At 40.1% G+C, this 20,662-nt stretch overlaps 1 protein-coding gene across 4 annotated transcripts in view; it reads right to left on the reverse strand.

Annotated features, from left to right (window-relative positions):
* SLC35F5 (solute carrier family 35 member F5) overlaps positions 1-20,662 on the reverse strand; it is a 182,371-nt gene that overhangs the window by 114,170 nt on the left and 47,539 nt on the right. For 2 of the 4 annotated variants that reach the window (XM_067742139.1, XM_067742140.1), the window contains exons 3-5: positions 20,454-20,510; positions 19,540-19,642; positions 1,691-1,884 (exon numbers count right to left, since the gene is read on the reverse strand). The gene's annotated coding sequence lies outside the window, so the exon portion shown is untranslated. The remainder of the gene's footprint in view (positions 1-1,690; positions 1,885-19,539; positions 19,643-20,453; positions 20,511-20,662) is intronic. The other 2 variants (XM_067742143.1, XM_067742144.1) reach the window with 1 other exon arrangement.

The following is a 20,662-nucleotide window of genomic DNA, read 5'->3' on the forward strand; positions in this document are numbered from 1 at the left end:
GATTCTTTTTTTTTTTTTTCAGTTTGATATATATATATATATATTTATTTTTTTCATTTTAACATCTTTATTGGAGTATAATTGCTTTACCATGGTATGTTAGTTTCAGCTTCACAACAAAATGAATCAGTTATATATATACAGATGTTCCCATATCTCTTCCCGCTTGCATCTCCCTCCCTCCCACCTGGCAGGAGGATTCTTAAGCAGTGTGCCACCAGGGAAGTACTGCTATGGTAGTCTTATCGTGGAGGAAATGAGGGAAGACTTCCTGAAAGAATCAACCTGAAATTGTGATCTCAGGAACAACAGGACTTAACCAGTAGATGAGAGAATGATCAAAGGCCCTGAGGTTGGGAGAGAATATGGCATATTTGAAAGGACTGAGAATAGAAAGTACATGTGCAGGTGAAGGAGAGAAATATGTTTTTTTAGGGAACAATTGAATAGGAAAGGGACGTGGCAACATATGTCTACATAAATCCACTTCTTACCCCTTGGCAACCTTTATTCCATCTGCAGCCTTAATTCCCCCTTGCTGTGTACCATCGTGTTCACAGGTTCTGGGGACTTACGGATTCTTTTTTCATTCATAGTTCCATTATTACTACTGTGTTATCATTGTGTTGTGTCAAATTCATCTAGGAATAACCCTTCCAATTTCCTCTGATATTCTTATACATAGGATACTGTTGCACAATAATCTATATTTGGCCGGAAAGCAGTACTGATTTTTATTTATTTTTTTTATTCATAATTTATATAAGAAACACAAAACTCAAAATTTCAAGCCAAAGAGTAACTATATTATGCGGTAGAAAACAAATATTTAGAGGACTTTTTCCCCAGTCTTCCTAAAACTGGCAAGATAGCAGCTCCAAGATTATGAGGAAGCAATAAATATTAAACACCAATGGAAGGAGTGGCCACCCAAAGACTCCCAGAGCGTACACAGTTGATCTTAACTAATACGTCTTCTCCAGACCAAGCCCAGTTCCTGAAGTTCTTTATTGGCACTATCCCTATAAAGCTTTAATGAGCCCTACTGCACTCTGATCTGGGACGGAAAGGAAAGGAAAGAAGGGAAGCAGAAAGATGGGTGTCATCAATGTGCACAGGACCCTGGAGCATGAGAAGGGTGGCCTCACCCACCTACCCAACCAGCCGGTCGTGTAAGGTGGGTGGCCAACTCACAGCCCAGGCTGCGGGGCTGACCTGTATGGAAAGAGGTATTACCTGAAGGCTGCTGATTGGCCCCAGCTGCTCCCTGCCTAAAGTACACTTCTTAAGCCACCACTCTCTAAGTGGAGAAGTCAAATAAAGTCACTAACATCTCTGTGATGATTAGTTTCCCAGATTGATTGGCAGCTCAGCAAAGGACATAAGGGGATGGGAACCAGCCTAGCAGGGAAGCAGGCCAAGTTGTACTGGGAATGTGGTAGGTCACCCTAAACACAGTAGAGGAACTGGGCGGCAAAAGGGATTTAAACACCTTCCTGGAAACTCCCACCCCTTCCTGGTCACATTAATGACCTCACAGGTGAAAATGGTGCACACGTCCTGAATATGCATTAAACATCGTACGAGACACATTATAGGCATTATGTCATTTAATCTTATGCCCAGTTCAGTAAGTCCCTTTAGCACCTATAGTTAAGAAAACTGAGGCCAGAGAAGTTTAGTTACTTACTTAAGGTCGCACAACGGATACATTTCAGAGTTGGGATTCAAATTCAAGACGCTGACGCCAGAGCCCTTTCAACCAGGAAGTACTTTATGCAGCCTTCTCAGGATAGTTTCTTCCTCAGTGGAGGGATAATTCAATCCATCGGCCCATTTTGCTCCATAACAAGTGGCTTTTTCTAGGGTTATCTGGGAAGAAGTCTAGGACAAATGTGTAAAATAAGTAGGTTATGAAAGAATAAAAATCTACAAATAATATATGCTGGAAAGGGTGTGGAGAAAGGGGAACCCTCCTACACTGTTGGTGGGAATGTAAGTTGATACAGCCACTATGGAGATTCCTTTAAAAACTAAAAATAGAGTTACCATATGATCCAGCAATCCCACTCCTGGGCAGATATCCAGAGAAAACTCTAATTCAGAAAGATAAATGCATGCCAAGAGTCATTGCAGTACTATTTACAATAGCCAAGACATGGAAGCAACCTAAGTGTCCATCAACAGATGACTGGATAAAGAAGATGTGGTACATATATGCAATGGAATATTACTCAGCCATAAATAGGAATGAAATAGAGACTTCCCTGGTGGTCCAGTGGTTAAGATTCCATGCTCCCCATGCAGGAAGCCCGGGTTTGATTCCTGTTCAGGGAACTAGATCCCGCATGCTGCAAATAAGAGCCCGCATGCTGCAACTAAGAGCCCACATACTGCAACTAAAGATCCCGCATGCCGCAACTAAGACCCGGCGCAGCCAAAATAAATAAATTAATAATAAGTAAATAAATAAACAAATAAATATTAAAAATTTAAAAAAATAAAAGGAAAGGCATCTTAAAAAAAAAAGAATCAGGGCTTCCCTGGTGCTGCAGTGGTTGAGAGTCCGCCTGCCGATGCAGGGGACACGGGTCCATGCCCCGGTCCGGGAAGATCCCACATGCCGTGGAGCGGCTGGGCCCGTGAGCCATGGCCGCTGAGCCTGCGCGTCTGGAGCCTGTGCTCCGCAACGGGAGAGGCCACAACAGTGAGAGGCCCGCATACCGCAAAAAAACAGAAAGAAAAGAATGAAATAATGACATTTGCAGAAACATGGATGGACCTAGAGAGTATCATACTAAGTGAAGTAAGTCAGACAGAGAAAGACAAATATCATATGATTCCACTTCTACATGGAATCTAAACAATAATACAGATGAATCTATGTACAAAACAGAAACAGAGTCACAGACATAGAAAATAAATTTATGGTTACCAAAGGGGAGAGGAAAGGGGGAGGGATAAATTAGGAGTATGGGATTAACAGATACACATCACTATGTATAAAATAGATAAGCAACGAGGATTTACTGTGTAACACAGGAACTATATCCAATATCTTGTAATAACCTATAATGGAAAATAATCTGAAAAAAATCATATACACGTAACTGAATCACTTTGCTGTCACCTGAAACTAACACAATATTGTAAATCAACCATGCTTCAATTAAAAAATAAATACATAGAATTAAGAAAAGAAAAAGAATGCTAGGTAGGATTTTTGCCCTATCTACGTCTCCAAGAAAAGAGCTAACTTTTGACTGCTTAGGTAAGAAGTGGGGAGAATGTGTAATAGCTTATATCAGCAAATACTTGTTTAGTGTCACAACCAGGAACAAAGATGACCTCTGGTATTTCATGCCTTGTCTTCAAGGCCCGTTTGACTTGATTCTCCTCTCTACCTTGGAGAGTCGTGAAGCTGCTAAGCCACTGTGGGAAAAGGAACTGGTGCTGTGATTGCTTTTCTAGATCTGACACTGCCCTAGAATCTGTGGCTCTTCACTTCTGTTGAGTTATCTTCATGCCAGCACCTGGGCTGTGTTGTAACAATGAACTGTAAAACGGTGTTACCGGGTATGTCGTGACCATCCACCAATGTCTACTAGGCTGGCACATTCACATGGGAGGGAAAGTACTGTGTGTAGCCACTGTGTTCTGGTAATGATGAGATTCTGGAATTACTTCCTGACTTTTTCTGAGAGAATCATGGAGAGGGTTAAGGTTGCCATGTTGAAAAGGACAATGTGACTACAATTTCAAATCACCAGCAAAACCCTGTTGACTCTTGGTACAGAATCAAAATTTAAATGCTAAAATTATGAACTCTACCTTGGAGCTATGCTCTTGCAAGAATCCCCACATTTTGGGGGGTGTGTGTGTTTTAACCTAAAACATTTTTATTTTATAAATTATCATATAGTTATTTTGATTTTTTCTTTTGAGGTAAAGTGCTATGAATGTTACCACATGTATAGATTCATGCAGCTACCCTCCACGAGCAAGATACAGAACAATCCCGTCACCCACCCTCTAAAAAAGACTCTCTCTTACCATCCCTTTACAGTCACTCACTCCTAGTCCCTGAAAACCACTGATCTGTCTTCCTTTTTACAGTTTTGTCTCTGAGAAAGCCATATAAATGGAATCTTACAGCATGGAACCTCTTGAGACAAGCTTTTTTCAGTTAGCACAATGCCTTGATGATTCATCCAACTTGTGTGTGTATCAGTAATTCCTTACTTTCTATTGCTGAGCAGTATTCCATGGTATGACTGTGTCATCATCATTAACTTCTTAAAAATTCAGTATATTTTTAATTGAAGTTTAATTCACATACAATAAAATCAACCCCTTTACCTTAGTTTTGCAAAAAAAAGAAGAAATGGGTCATGTGAAAATCCTCACTCCGTAAAAAGATAAGCTTTAAACTGGAAACAGATTTTTGGACACGCCATGTTTGTCTGACTTTCTCCAGTAGACTGTTTCTATATTTGGAGAATTGTTCAGTACAGTTCTCTTTCCATCTGCTTGCACTCACGCTGTTGACAAATGTTCACTCCTTCCAACTGATTTCAGATTGGCTCTCCAACATTCTGCATTGTCTCTATATTCTTTAGTTTTGGGGTTTTTTTTCATAGGTAATACCTGTATACTGCCCCAAACACAAAAAACACAAAATGGTAACATACCAAGGTAAATAAGTCTCACCCACCCTCCATCTCCTGGGAACTCAGTCTCCTCTCTGGAGCTCACAGTTTTCTCAATTCTATGCATTTACAAATACATACATATATGAATGTATTAAAAAGTATGTATATAGGACTTCCCTGGTGGCGCAGTGGTTGAGAGTCCGCCTGCCGATGCAGGGGACACGGGTTCGTGCCCCGGTCCGGGAAGATCCCACATGCCGCAAAGCGGCTGGGCCCGTGAGCCGTGGCCGCTGAGCCTGCGCGTCTGGAGCTTGTGCTCCGCAACGGGAGAGGCCACAGCAGTGAGAGGCCTGCGTACCGCAAAAAAAAAAAAAAAAAAAAAAAGTATGTACATAGACATATGTAAGTATACAAATATATGTATATGTACATTTAAAATACAAATAGTTGCATATAAAATCAATGTATATACTTGCATACATACATACATTTTCCCCACACACAAATGGGGGCACATTCTGCCCAATGTTCTATACTTTGCCTTATTCTCTTAACTTCCCTTCTCCTGGAATTCCTTCCAGAAAAGTATATTTAAAGCAGTCTATTAAGTCTATTTTACTCTACTGTATGAGTCTATCATAATTTATTTAAGCATCCCATTACTGATGGTCCAGTGAGTTTCTAAACTTTGCTCATACAATTAATATACCATTTTATTTGTATCATTTCATTTTACTCCAATAGAAGCATATTTGCAGGATAATTTCTTAGAAGTGGAATTTCTGGGTCAAGGAGTGTGTGCATTTCTGTTTTTGAAAGGTTTGGCCAAAGTATCCTTCAGGGAAGTCATATCAATTTACATCCTATTAGCGATGGATCACAGTGTTTCTACATTATCTACATTTATTTAGTAACTAATTATTTTAACATAATTTCAGATATTAGTGAATATTCACTGATCAATATCAGAAATAACTAGCATTAATAGATTCTCAATCTTCCTTTATTTTTCACGACATTAACACTTTTGAAGAGTCTAGGCCAGTTACTTCGAAGACTGTCCTTCAATTTGGGCCTACTTTTTCTTTAAAACAAAGAACCAACTGCAAATAGCTCAAAGCAAAATACAAGGAAAACCTTCTAGCCATAAAAAAGAAGGAGCAAAATAAAATTTAAAAATACAGTTAGTAAGAATACCTACGATTTGGAGTGGGGGTGGGAGGAGGAGAGAAATAGGTGAGGGAGATTGAGGTACAAACTTCCAGTTACAAAATAAGTGAGTCATGGATATGAAATGCACAGTGTAGGGAATATAGTCAGTAATTATGTAATATCTTTGTATGTGACAGATGGTAATTAGACTCATTGTGGTGATCAGTTTGAAATTTAAGAAATACTGAATCCCTACGCTGTGCACTACCATAGTGTTGTAGGTCAATTTTACTTCAAAAACAAACAGACTCATAGAAAAAGAAATCAGATTGTGGTTACCAGAGGTAGGGGCGGGGGCTGGAAGGGGGAACTGGATGAAGGCAGTCAAAAGGTACAAACTTCCAGTTCGAAGATAAATCAGTACTAGGGATGCAATCACAACTAACACTGCTGTATGCTATGTATGTGAAAGTTAAGAGAATTAACCCTAAGAGTTCTCATCACAAGGAAACAATGTTTTTCTATTCTTTAATTTTGTATCTATAGGAGATGATGGATGGTCACTAAATTTACTGTGGAAGTTCAAATCATTATGCTGTACACCTTAAGCTTATACATTACTGTATGTCAATCACATCTCAGTAAAACTGGAAGAAAAAAGAAAGAATACCTGCCATGTTTTGCTTGTTTGTTCGACTACTTACCATTTTTGGAGCGCTTACTACATGCCAGATATTGAGTTAAGCACTTTGCCTAGGGGTAAGAGCTAACATTTACTAGATGCTGAATTTGTGCCGAGTGAAGTGCAAAATGCTTTATATGCATTAGCTCCTGTATTCCTCATAATGACCCTTCACTATTCTCCACAGAATGCATGAGTAACCTGTGGTACAGAGAGGCAGAATGGTTTGCCTCAGGTCACAGAAATTAGCTCTCTTCCTATTCCTTTCCTTCCCTTCTCTTCTTTTCAAGTTACAAAAGTTATACATGCTCATTAAAATAATCCGGGGGGGGGGCGTAAAGTAAAAGTGGAGTGCCTGCTCCATGCCAGAGGTAACCTCTATTAACAATTGGGGGGACTTCCCTGGCGGTCCAGTGGTTAGGGCTCCATGCTCCCAATGCAAGGGGGCACGGGTTTGAACCCTGGTTGGGGAACTGAGATCCTGTATGGCGCATAGGGTGGCGAAAGACAAAAAAAAACAGACCATTTTCTATAAGAACCAAGATTTAAATCCCACCTTTTCTGACTCCAAAGCCCTTATTCCTAATGGATATTCAATACTGTCTTCCATATGCAAATAGCAAATTATAAAATTATATATATTCTATAAAATAAAATGGCTCTTAAGACTCTTATCAACTGGATTATTGTTGAAAAGCAGGAAAAGCTAAAACATATTAAGTACCATCTCTGATACAGGGAGCCTTTTTATCCACAGCATAAAGAAGACTAAATTAACTAATTAATTAAAACTAAAACAGATTTTGACAAATGACAGCCTGCAAGAACCTTTTGTGAACTTGCTACTTAGCCAAGCGTTGACTATAAAAATAGAAATAATAAGGCATGTGACCAAAGAGGAGGAACAAAAGCAGCTCAAACCAAAAGCAGTCCTGTTGTGCAATCTGCTGTAGAAGGAGCTTGGAGTCATTGGTTCCAGCAAAATTCTTGAGGCTTCAGGTAATCTAGTATAGACTGTACGGTATCCTGGTGAGGTTATAATGGTGAACAGTAACTTGGGCATGTTCCACCCTACCCAAGATCAAGAAGAATTGCAAAGTATCAGTGGTAATGGCACTGGAAAATAAGAACACATTTCTTCAGGTCATAGAAGGATCCAATTTAAAAAATTGTCTTTGCATGTTGGGGGATGCCCCACTCTTCATAATCTGGGAAACTGGTCAGTGAGGAGAACACAGCAGTTTCACTGAGTTAAGACCCCCTCTGCCTTCTTTCTACTTCCACATGGCAAATAGATTCCACTGTGACTCAGACTAAAGGCCTCTTTGGTAATATTTTACTTAGAAAATTTTAATCTTTAATTTCCTTTTCTTGTATTGCCCTTGCCACATCTTGGTGTCAAGGTAATTATATCTTCATAAAATAAAGTTCATGGCTTTCTTTCTCTTCCGCTTTCTCCTTGTAAATCGCTAAAAACTTTGGATTATCATTTCTTTAAAGGGTTGTTAAAATACACCATAAAATTGTCTGCACCTTCTCTTTTTGTAAGTGGAGAGAGGAGTACTGGGAGAGTCCTGACTACTTTCCATTTCTTTGTTGGGTATTGTTTCATTCATTTTTTTTTGGCAATTTTGTTAAGTTTTGTTTTCTAGAAAAATACACTTTCTTTTAGTTTTCAATTAATTGGCAAAAAGTTCTTTATACTATTCATTTATAATTTTAAAAAATCTCTGCTATTTCTCTAATTATGTCCCCTTCTTTGCTCACATCTGTCTCTCTCTTACATTTTTATTCTCTGTGAGTTTCTCTGTCAATATTTTAAGAAATCTACTTTATAAGGCTTTTCAAAGAACCAGCTTTTGGTATTGATAATTTTTGTTTGTTCTTTGGGGGATTTGTTCTTTATTTTCTAACGTGTTGAGTTGAATATTGAATGCTTAATTGACTTATTTTGAATATTTTTATGTAAATACATTTTCATAATGCCACTGTAGCTGCAGGCTGGCAGTAGAAGACTTCCTGGGTTTGAGTCTAGGCTCTGTCACTTACTAGCTATATGATCTTGGGCAAGTTATTTCACAGCTCTGTGCTTCAGTTTCTGCTTCTTTTTGTTCAAATCCATTATTCATTATGCTTATTAATGTTTTAAATACGTGACCTATAATTATCTGATAGATATGTGTTTAATTCTCCCAGTTTGGAGATTAACATATTTCAAGGCTGTTTTTTTTGGGGGGGAGGGGGTACATGCAAGTTCATGATGATTCTATCTTCCTGGTGGACGATTCCTTACCATAATGTGTATCCTTCTTTGTTCTCAATAATGCTTTTTGAATTAAATGATATTTTCGCAAATATTAATATTCTTATATCAGATTTCTTTTGTTTAGAGGAGATGTTGACAGGTTTATATTTTTCTATATCTTTATTGTCAAAGACACCCACCTAGTGAATGACAAAGCCAGGTTTATTCCTAGACCACCTGATCCCCAGTCCAGTGTGCTTTCTTCCCGACCATGACACATCCTAGGTCTACCTTCTTCCATGATTCAGCTCAAGTCACTCTTCACTGTGAGGCCTCTCCCAACAACTCAGCCTGTAGTGATTACTTCCTCCTTTGAATGAATGCTCAATGCTTGCAGTACTTAATCGGTCCTGAAAATGTGCCATCCTAGTGTTGTGTGTACATCTATCCTGGAAGTTCCTTAAAAGCTACAATAGGGGTTGTTAACCAAAATTTTCGAAGCGGAGACCCGATTGAAATAAAAAGGTGCTAATTTGGCGTTCGTTAGGACTGCAACCTGGGAGACACAGGTTCAAGAAGCACTTGAATTGTGTTCTGCCAGACTACAAAATGCAGGAGGCTTACAAAGGTAAAAACTGAAGGTTACTGCTAGTTACATGAATTGTTTATCAAGAATTATAATTGGAGCTGGCAAGAAGTAAGGGTGCTTGTTAAGGAAGGGCTGGTTGGGGTCTGAAAGGGTTGCATAATTACAAGGGGAGACCTTGAGACCATAAGGTTGCAGCTGGCAAGTGTCGTTCTGAATACAGCTCGTAGTGTCTTTGGGTCTGGTACAGTTCAAAGAAAGTTCAAGTTCTCATTGGTGCAGAGATGTGTCTGAGACCAGATCCTCGATGGCCTCCTGACTCCATTTTTGTATGCCTGAACTGTGGTTAATCCATTATAATTTCAATTTGTCATCAAGATTATATCTCTTCTGCTGGTGACTCCAGACCTACTTTACTAAGGAGGCTTAAAGATGCAATCTGGTCAGGAAGAGAATGCCTAGGGAACTTGACTTGAACCTGAATTTTCATAGCAGGCACACTATTTTCATATTCTTGGGAGGTGGGTGTTACAGAGTTTGGGAAGGGGTTAGCTATAGCCTCACATGCCACCCTTTCAGCCACCACTGTCCTCTGCTGCTCTGCCTATGATGACGATTTCCAACAAAGCTAGCTGCTCTTCAAAATTGCCATAATTTCAGATCCCACTCCAGAGCCACAGAGCTAGAATCTCCTGAGCGGAGTCTGAGAATCTAATATTTAAGAGTCTCTGCTGGGAAATTCAAGTTGAAGGTACCTGAGCACCTTCTTGGCAGGCAGTCACTTCTTGTAAATACAGGGTGTGCATCAAATCTGGAAACTTAAGCAAACACATAATACCCTGCTTTAATTGATATTGTATAGTACGATACACAATAAAGTGATATTTCTGTTTCCCAACGCCTATTGCTACTGTTAAATTAATTAAACAAGAAGGCCATTAGACTGATGTGGCTTTAATACCTTAGTAGCCTATGTAAGCAAACCAAAACCTAAGCCTGAAATGCATCCAGGTGAATAAATCAAAACCTAAGGACAACCTATCACAAATAGCCAACTAGGGGCTTCCCTGGTGGCGCAGTGGTTGAGAGTCCGCCTGCCGATGCAGGGGACGCGGGTTCGCGCCCCGGTCCGGGAAGATCCCACATGCCGCGGAGCGGCTGGGCCCGTGAGCCATGGCCGCTGAGCCTGCGCGTCCGGAGCCTGTGCTCCGCAACGGGAGAGGACACAGCAGTGAGAGGCCCGCTTACCGCAAAAAAAAAAAAAAAAAAAAAGCCAACTAGGCTTTCCCAAACAAGGCAACTACTTAAAGCTATAGCCACTCAAATTGTTTCCTTGCTTTCTTTCCGCCTTTTCTCTATAAACGTCTTTCCCTTAGCTCCTGTGTGTGAAGTGGTTCTTAACCACTTCCGGTTTGGTGCTGCCCGATTCCAATGGATTTTTGCTCAAACAAACTTTTTAACTTTTTAGTATGTCTCAGTTTATCTTTTAACACTACAAATAGCTTAGTGTAAAATATGCTCTAGTAAATTAATTTAGTAAACTTTTATTTTCTTTTGTTCATTGTGAAGGATACAAAAGAGGAATGTAACAATAACAAAAATAATAATGGCTAGCATCTATTGAGCACCTAATGTGTGTCAGGTACTTTATTAAATGCTTTACATGCATTGTCTCTTTTATTATTTGCCAGACTTCTACTGTGTGGAGACTGCAGTCAGGACCAACTTATCCATTATGCTCACTAGGTACTATGCCTAGGGTCCACAATACTGTTAGAGGTCCATGAAAATGTTTTAGTTTCTTTTAGAATCAAAAGGGAAAATAAAGGAATATAATCTTCCCTGGATATTAGTCTTTATACTCACATGGCTGTAAAATATAATTTATGATTTTTTTTTTATGGAGTGAGCATCCCATGAGGGCAAAAGTGCCTTGGGCCTCAGAAAGTTATAATGCAGCCCTCGCTATAATCATTCCCACTTAACAGATAAAGAAACTGAGGTTCAATCAAGCTGAGAAATAAAACATGCCGCAGAGCTAGGAAATGGCAGAGGTAATTTTGGATATAGGCCTGGGGGACTCCACTGATGACCCTTTTAACTACCACATTATACACTATACAACATTATGTAGCAAGAAGCTCATACCAAGCTGGGAAAACAAGTTTGTCGTACACTAACCAATCAGAAAATACTTCAAGGAAAGAATAGAATTAACTGCCTAAATTTAGGGACAGATCCAGATTATGTAGGACCCCAGGCTTTTACAACTTGGAAGATCTTCTTTCAGGAAAAAATACTAAAGTATAAATAAAAATTAGGTATCCAGTCTTGGAGGGGGCTGGCCAAGGAAGGGGGCCTTCAAGTGTAAGCCTCATTAGCTTCATGGAAAATCCATCTCACCTAAATGTCCTTGGACCTAAAGAAGGCCAGAGCTTCAGGAAGGATTCAGTGTCACCAGGGATATCAAGAGGGGTTTTTAGGAGGAAATGGGACTTTGAAGTGTGGCTGTGACTGGGCACCCTGAGTGTAAAGGCAGGGGGGCCAGTGTGAGCACAGTCTGTTCAGGAGAGGGTGGAGAAAGCCACCTGCCCAAAACCCACAGTGATGCTGCCCAGCGGGGAACCACGGGGTTCGCTGAGGAAGGCAGTGCCTATTTGAAAAACCAGGATGGAAAGGATGCTGGGAATCTTTGTTCCTCAGTCGTTAAGTCATTATGCAGTAAAAGGCATCAAGAGGATGAGGAATCTGGTGCTGTGGGCAGGACCCTCAGGAGGGGTGGAAAGAGGCAAAGAGATCTAATTGAAGGACTGGCCTGGGTATGTTTTAATGAGTGCCTTATAAATTATGGGTGGCAGAGGGGACAGAGGAGTAAAATAAGACAAAGAAAAAGAGTAAGAATGAAAAAGCATCAATCCAGTATTAAGAGACGTGAGGACTAGAGGGGAATCAGAGATAATTTTTATATTCTGAGCCTGGCTAATTGAAGGAATAGCTGTGGGACTGCCAGAAATATAGGGGTTGGTTAGGTTTGGTTCTAGAGAAGTTAAATCCAACAACAACAAAAAGTTGAAACAACTGGGCTTTGTGCATCCCCAGAGGGAGCTGCGTCCTGGGACAGAAAGATATCCTGAGCAGAGCTTGACTAGGCTCTGCTGGCATAATTAGCCTTTGCAGTCTTTTCCGCATACCAACTCCCCATTGGGTCAACACATTCTTTCTCAATTACGTTAACCTCATTAAGAACCCCGCAGTCAGGTCCTGCTTTTCTAGCTAAGAAGCATTTTGTTTTTAAGGTGGTGTTTGTTGAACACCGTTATGAGATTAGCTATAATTTAACTCTCAGAGTTTCTCTAGGTAAGCAGTCAAGAAGACTAGTCACATGAAAATAGAAAGCAGAGTATGGATTTGAGAAGGCATTACAGAGCTATAAAAAATAGGGATATGGACTTAGAGAGAGGGTGGAGTCTTTTGATGATTCAAAATGTATTGATTGCCTACTCGTTACACGTCAGGGTCTGTGCTTGGAACAAAAGCCATTACTATGAAAGAGCGGCGGTCTCTGCCTTGTAGGTGTCTAGGATGGGTATTTGGGAAGGTGACAGGGTCACACAGAGGATGAAGAACAGCAGATTCTAGAGGCTGGGGAGCAGGATGATGAATTTAGGTTTAGCCGTGTCAAATTTGGTGTTCTGAAAAACGTGTAGTGTGTCCAATACACAACTGTAAACGTGGGAATGGTGTTCAGAAGAGAAGCCAAGGCAAGAGATACAAATTTTAGGATACAGAAACCAGCATAGAGTTAATGCCTGGGGCAGGCATGGATGATGAAAGTATTGTTTCCAAGGCCAATAGGACAGTGTCAGTGGAAGTTTTTAACAGAGCTATGGATGCTTCAATAATCAAAGAATTAAACAGAATTGGTAAAAGAAAGGAAAAGTGTTAAAACAAATAGAGTGGTGAATATAGCACAAACAAGTCAGTCAAACTTGCAGAAGGGTCAACATCAGATCTTGCTTTTTGAGATATAAATTTCCCTGTAAGTAATACTTCACCGACATCCCAAAATGTTGGTATGTAGTTTAATTGCTCACTTTTAAAAAAAAAATTTATTTATTATTTTTGGCTGCGTTGGGTCTTCGTTGCTGCACGCAGCCTCTCTAATTGCGGCGAGCGTTCGGGGGGGCGGGGCTGCTCTTTGTTGTGGTGCATGGGCTTCTCATTGTGGTGGCTCCTCTTGTTGCCGGAGCATGGGCTCTAGGCGGGCAGGCTTCAGTAGTTGCAGCACGCGGGCCCTAGAGCAGGTGGGCTTCAGTAGTTGTGGTGCGTGGGCTCAGTAGTTGCAGCACGCAGGCTCTAGGGCGCACGGGTTTCAGTAGTTGTGGCACATGGGCTTAGTTGCTCCACAGCATGTGGGATCTTCCCAGGCCAGGGGTCGAACCCGTGTCCCCTGCATTGGCAGGTGGATTCTTAATCATTGCGCCACCAGGGAAGTCCCTGGTAATTGCTCATTTCTAAATATTAACTCATGAATTATTTAGATGTAATTTCTAAATATATGGGGTTATATTGGTCATGATAGATAGATAGGTGGATATAGATATAGATATATAGATTTGACTGGAGAGGAATTTAATACAGAGAATTGATTTCGTGGTGGCAATGGATTGAGAAGCCAACCGGCGACACTGAGGCAATCCAGAGATTATCAACAGCGGAAAGTCATTACCACTTCTAGGTCTGCAGGGACAACAGAAGGAGGTGGCTTTACCCAAGCTTAAACTCACTTCATCTGAAGTGAGTCAGAGCCAAAGTGGGGACTGCCCAACAGAAGCTGGGAGCCAAGAGAGGCAATCCATAGGAAGAAGGAAACATCCTGCCTTTCCCCTTTCTGCCTCCTAACCTAAGGTCAGTGCTGCCAGTGTCTCCCATTGTCAGAGCCCAAGGGAGCCTGGGAATTGTAGTTCCCTAGAGCACAGGGGAAAACAGCGCAGAGAAGATGATTATCTTTTTGTTACTAATTTGAAGTTTATTACATTGTGATCAAAGATTGTAGTCTATTTGATAATCCTTACTTGGTATTTACTGAAACTCATCTTATGGCCTAGGACATAGTCAGGTTTTGTAAATGTTCCAAGGGTTGTTGAAAAGAATGTGTATTCTCTTATCTTGTGCGTGGGCAGTATCCCACAAATGTCCATCAGACTTTGTTCGTTAGTTGTGTTGTCCACACAATAAAGATACATCTTTATCCATACTATGTTGATGACATGAAGTCAGTTTTTGAAAGAAGTTTGTTAAAAATCTCTCATTATGTTTATGGATTTATCAAATTCAGGTGCCGGCTATATGAAAAATAGTCTATAAGGAACATGAATGGAAATAGTTGGAAGGCTGGTACACTGGTTCAGGTGAGAAATGATAGTAGCCTGGCCTAAGATGGTAAGAATGTAGAGGAAAAAGGAAAGAGAGAAATTAATGCTGATTCTTAGGTTTCTGGCTTGGGTAACTGGATGAATGGGGGTACGGTTCACATATATGGACGGCCACTGACCAGGGATTTTTCCTTGAGCAAATTACACAAAGTCTCTGGCCTCAGTTTTCTTCTTTATAAAAATGGGTATAATAATCGACTGTATTTCATAGGATTATTGTGACAGTGAAAAGAGTTAATATATGTAGAGTACTTAGCACCATAGCTAAATAACTCTTCTATATAAGCTTTTATTATTACCAACTAGCATATGGTTAAAGAGGTGAGGGTTTGGGTTTGAGGTGGGAAATCAAGATTTCCTACTGAGGCTCATTATGTTTGAGTTGTTCTGGAATTTATCTTTCAATAAATAGGGTGTGAATGATCTCAGTAAACACTGCTTAGGGATGAAAGAGGATGGAAGTGCAAAAAGACCACTGGAAGGTCCAAGGCAACCTACGAGAGGTGGCAGGATCAAGAGAAGACTGTCTTTAGGAAGAGAGAGTGGATAATGGTTTCAGGAGAGGATAAGGAGTTACTTCAGGGGGAGACAGAATAACCGAACAACTGCCTACATGTACATTCTGTTTATTTTTGTTTTCCAGTGTTTCAGTGTGTTGTTGTCAGGCTTGGTTTTAGGGAAAGAAGAGGAGAACTCTGGGAAAAATGACTGCAATTAACAGAGCAATCTTAACTTACCTTGTGTGTGATTTATCATAAGATTCGTAAACAGATTACTCTAGTGACAGGTTGCCGAGAAGCCTGTATTAAACTTGTGGTGCAACAGGAAAAAGTGATTAACACGGCAAAGGTTCATGAACACGTATGTTTCCGGCTTTGAGCAACTGTGTGGAATGAAAATGGAAATTATGAATTCTGTAGGATGCACTGCCTCGGCAGATTTTCGTGTGAGATTATGCATGACCACACCTCTCCCACAAGTCTGCACAGGCTTAGGAATTTTCTTATTAAGCTTGTTATACAATATGCATTTTAGCAAGGGCATACAAATGAATGTAAAGAATATTCCTAGGCATATTAATCTTGATTTATAATTATGGGTCCCCCTTCACTGGGTTAGTGCCAAATTATTTTTTCTTGTCTGTAGTGTTAAGGAGGAAAGCATTGCTTTATGCTTATTGTAATTGAAGCCATCTTTCATAAACCAGTTTTAGATTGATCTCACATAGATTATAAGCTAGATTCAATTATGAAGCCATTAACACACTTCACATAAACAGAAAATAAAAAGCAGGTTCTGTGTGAAGATAGGAGATTTAACATGTACTTCTACCTTCTCACCTTCCTGAGACCCCACTAACACAACCAGTGAAGGGATGTTTTCAGGCTTAAACCCAAAACATGGAGAGAGCTGCAGAAGGGATCGTTTTGGAAGCTGGAAAGCAGATGAATACATAGTGATAGAATAAGCAGCGCTGAGAAAGTTGAATTCAATCAAGCAGTAGAGAAAACTAGGAATTAATCTGATTTATAGAAAACCAAAGACTTAGAAACTAATGGCAGCAGGTCTTCGTGGAAGTGAAAATAAAAGGGGTATAGATTTAATAAGGAGCAATGTTGGGAAGTCTGTTTTAGAAGGAATTGGATTCCCAGATCCAAGCAGCATCCCAGAAACTGACCTTTCCTTCACTGGCAAAGAATGATGGTTTATTTTCATAATGAAGTAAAATAGATGGTCTGCATGGAAGAATACCAGTGCAGTTGAAGGCGAGGGAGCTGTACTAACAACAGGGGAATAAATGAATGTATGTGTATTTGCTTTGGAGACATAACATGCCAAATCCATCTTTCTCAGTTCTGAGTCCAGGACACTGAAAGCTAGACCTTCGCCCTTCTGGCAGGAGACTGAAAGAGTCTTCTCTGGGATATATGACTAGCCCATGAAGAAAGACATGACATTAGAAAAATACTGACATCAGAAATCTCCCAATTAAACGGCCCAGTCTGATGCTCATGTAGGAAAATTCACATCAGACCAGCCCATCTCTCACATCCTCAGAGCTTCCAGTCAGTATTTTAGTATCACACTCTTAAGTGTTGTCAAATATGAAGACAATGTATGAGGTATCTACAGAAAGCTAACCTGGAAGATAGAAAATAAAGTAAAGAGAAAAAAGTAATGTTGAAGAAATAAAGGTCAAATAAATGTCAAAAACATCACAGAGAGAAGTGACTGTAACTATGAAATAAGAACAGAATTCTACCCCCAAATAAATGAACAAACAAGTAAATAAATGGAATGTTCCAAAAACATAAAGAAGGTCTTGAAAATTAAATACAATAGCAGAAATAAAAATCTTTGATAGAAAGGTGAAAATATAAAGTGGAGGAATTTTATCAGCAAAAAGAAAAAAAGACGGAAAATAGGAGATAAAAAAATTAGGAAACTGATCACGGAAAATTAGCATTAAAAAAGAGGAAAAGGTAGAGAAGATGGAGAGGAGGAGCTACCTAATAATCTGAATTTCCAGACCAAAAGATTTACCAAGTGAAAACAGATTCACAATGGTACAACATTGTGAAATTTCAAACATTTAGGGCAAGGAGAAGATCCTGCAAGATTGTAAAGAGGAACAAAAAAAAAATCCAGATCATACACATAGGATCAGTAATTAGTGAGAATAAAAATGTTCCCCCAAACGTGGTGAAGGCGATTGTTCTATGGTCATGTTAACAAATGGCCATTTAAATGGTTTTAAACTCACTTAACTCAATCAAAAGCAACACCCACAGATGAACATGCCTTTGCAAACCAACCAATCAGCATGAGTTGCTCACTTCTGACCACTGGCCCATTAGGGATGGACTCACTCCAATAAAAACACCCAAGAAACTGTGATTCTGCAGATGGCAACCCACTGAAGCCTGTGAGAGTCCACCAGTCCCTGAACTCTGTGCTTCCCCAAAGCCCCAGACAAGCTTAACAGTCTGCTTTGCTTGGAGAGACTGTGCCTGAGCAGCATAGCTCTCCTTTACTATAGCAAGCACTAAATTCAGCTTTGTTCTTTTATTTCAGATATTGAGTGGTGGTCTTATCAACATTTGACATAGACTTTTAATTTCTGAACAGGAGCACTGGAAGCTACAAAGCAATGGAGAAAGGCTTTCAAAATTCTGAAGGAAAATAGTTAACAACTTAGAGTCTACACCCAACCAAACTATCATTTACATATGAAAATTTCTTTAAAAATACATTTTTAGACATGCAAGATCTTAAACAATTTATTTATCATATACCCTTTCTTGGGAAGTCACTGGATGAAACCAAGCAATAAGAAGATGTGGGTTATGGTAAACAGGAGATCCAATATAGGAAAAAAGCAAAAGACAGTCCAAGGACCATGGTCAAGAGAGTCCCAGGATAGTATTTATACCCCACAGCAAACCAACCCATGTTGCAGCTTGTATCAGCTACCTAGAGCTGCATAACAAATCAATCTAAAATGCAGTGGCTTAAAACAAACCATTAAGCTCACACATTCCTGGCATTTCTTCTGGCTGATCCTAGCTAGGGTCATTCACGCATCTGTGGTCTGTTGGCAGGTTAGCTGGGGTTGATTGTTTCCAGATGGCCACACTCACATGTCTGACAAGTGGTGGTGGTGGTTGGAGCCACTGTGGTGACTGGGCTATATTTCTCTCCTTATCCAGCAGGTAAACCTTACTCTTCACATGGCAGCAGGACTCCAAGAGCCCAAAGCACAAGGACTTTTCCAACTACTGTGCCGTGCTTGTTAACATTTCATTGGCCAAAGCAAATCACATGGTCAAGTTCAGAATTAAAGTGGAGAGTATACTTAAAGTTGCAGAGCAAAGGAACATGGCTACAAGAAAGGGAATTGTTGGACATTTCTGTTAGCAATCTACCACAGAGCTTAGCAGAAGTTTCTAGGAGAAAATTCTTTAAGAAAATGAAATTTGTAAAATGTCACTGATGTGTCTGAACATGTTGAGAGAAGATTTAGACAATTGTTAAAGATTTTGGTGTTGACTTCATGACAAATATAAAGATAACTAAGCAAAGGAAAAGAAATAGGCCATTATTAACTCTGAGGATAACAATGTTGTTAGCAAATAAAACTAACCATAATTTACAACAGATTTAGTGGTCATTAGTGTTTAATTAGTCGTAAATCAGCCAGTTAACACTGCATATTGAACTAATGAAAATTACAATTTGACCGAATTATGAGAAAAAAGAGTACAAAAAGTGAGGACAGGTAGTGGGGCAGGAAGGATAAAAGAGAGCTGAGTCCTACTCTTCCAATCCTCTTCCTGAATGGAAAATCAAGATATCTTATCTAAAACTGGAAAGTCAAGAAGTAGCAGTGCAAAAATGTTATCTAGCAAAATGGAGGCAAATACCAAAATAATCAGGTGAAAGAGGTGAAACTGGTGCCTCTGGGAAGGAGTAAATGGTATGTGAGGGGACGGGGACCTGCTGTGTTTCACAAAAGGCCACAGAGAAATATTTGTCTTTAAAATTATGTGCATGTTAACTTAAGTACAAGTCACAACCGAAAGAAAAAAGGCAGAGAAGAAAGTGATCGGTGTATTTAATCCAGACTGATACACAATAATCTCTGTCTAACATCAAGTGACAAAAAGCAAAATGTAGAATAGTTTGTATACTAAGCTATTATTTGCATTTTAAAAATGGAGCAGCAAATATAAATATAGGCTTGTATCTGCACAGAATAATTCATCAGAAAGCTCTGCTGAGTTTACCTTCAAAATAAATCCCCATTCTGGGAATTCCCTGCTGGTCCAGCGGTTAGGACTCCACGCTGCAGCGGGTGCGGGTTCAATCCCTTGTCGGGGAACTGAGATCCTGTGGGCAGAGGGGCAAAAAAAAAAAAAAAAAAAAAAATCCTGATTCCATCCGTATCTCACCCCTCTGTTGCTCTAGTCCTAGGAAAACCATCACCTCTTGCCTACACTAGGTCAGCAGCCTTCTCGTTGCTTCGGTCTAGTCACCACACAGCAGCCCAAGGCATCCGGTTAAAAGAGAAACTAAATGACATCATCCCCCTCACCCTTCCCGCCCCGTTCAAAACCTTTAAAGTTTTCTTCATCAGGTCAAATAAAACCAGACTCCTCACCAGGTCTCCACAACTTCCTGTGATCCTGTTCTGACCTCATGCTCGTCCTGTTCTAGCTCATTCTTACTACAACTCATGGTCCCTCTGCCTAGAGTGCTTTTCACAGATGCTGAGGCTGGCCTGTTACCCAGATCTCTGCTCAGATGTCAGCTCCTCAGAGGGACCTTTCCTGGTTCCTGTCTCTGTACTCTCCCTCCCCCGTCATCACCTACCTGTCCTTGTCTCTCACCTCACCCTGACTTACTTGTCTTCATAGCACTGATCACCACTTGACATTTAATTGTGTATTGAATGTTTAGTTGTTTATTAGCTCTCTCCCCTAGCAGCAGGTACAGACCCATGAGGAAAGACCCCGAGTACTCAAAACAGGGCCTGGTCCATAGTAGCTATTAATACATCTCCTTTGAATAAATTAATATACAATGAAAAATACAGGAGAAACCCCCCCCCCCAACTATTTATAGTGGCTGCTTTGAGGAAGGGAACTGGGATCTTGGGTGTCAGCGGTGAGAGAACAAGAGAGAAGGTCTTTTCACTTACCCATGACCTTTAACACCCCCAGCACCCAGGGTCCAGACAGCACACCAAGGTGGTGCTCTAGGGTGAAGAAGGAAAATGTGAGAACATCCGTTTAGATATACTTTTTTCCTAAAAGAAAGAAGGCATTATTAACATTCAATTCATACATTTTGAGTACATGTATATAATTTATAAATTATATTCTGAATTGCATGTTCAACATATTTTCA

This window comes from Pseudorca crassidens, chromosome 6 (assembly GCF_039906515.1).
Source record: "Pseudorca crassidens isolate mPseCra1 chromosome 6, mPseCra1.hap1, whole genome shotgun sequence".
Classification (NCBI taxonomy): domain Eukaryota; kingdom Metazoa; phylum Chordata; class Mammalia; order Artiodactyla; family Delphinidae; genus Pseudorca; species Pseudorca crassidens.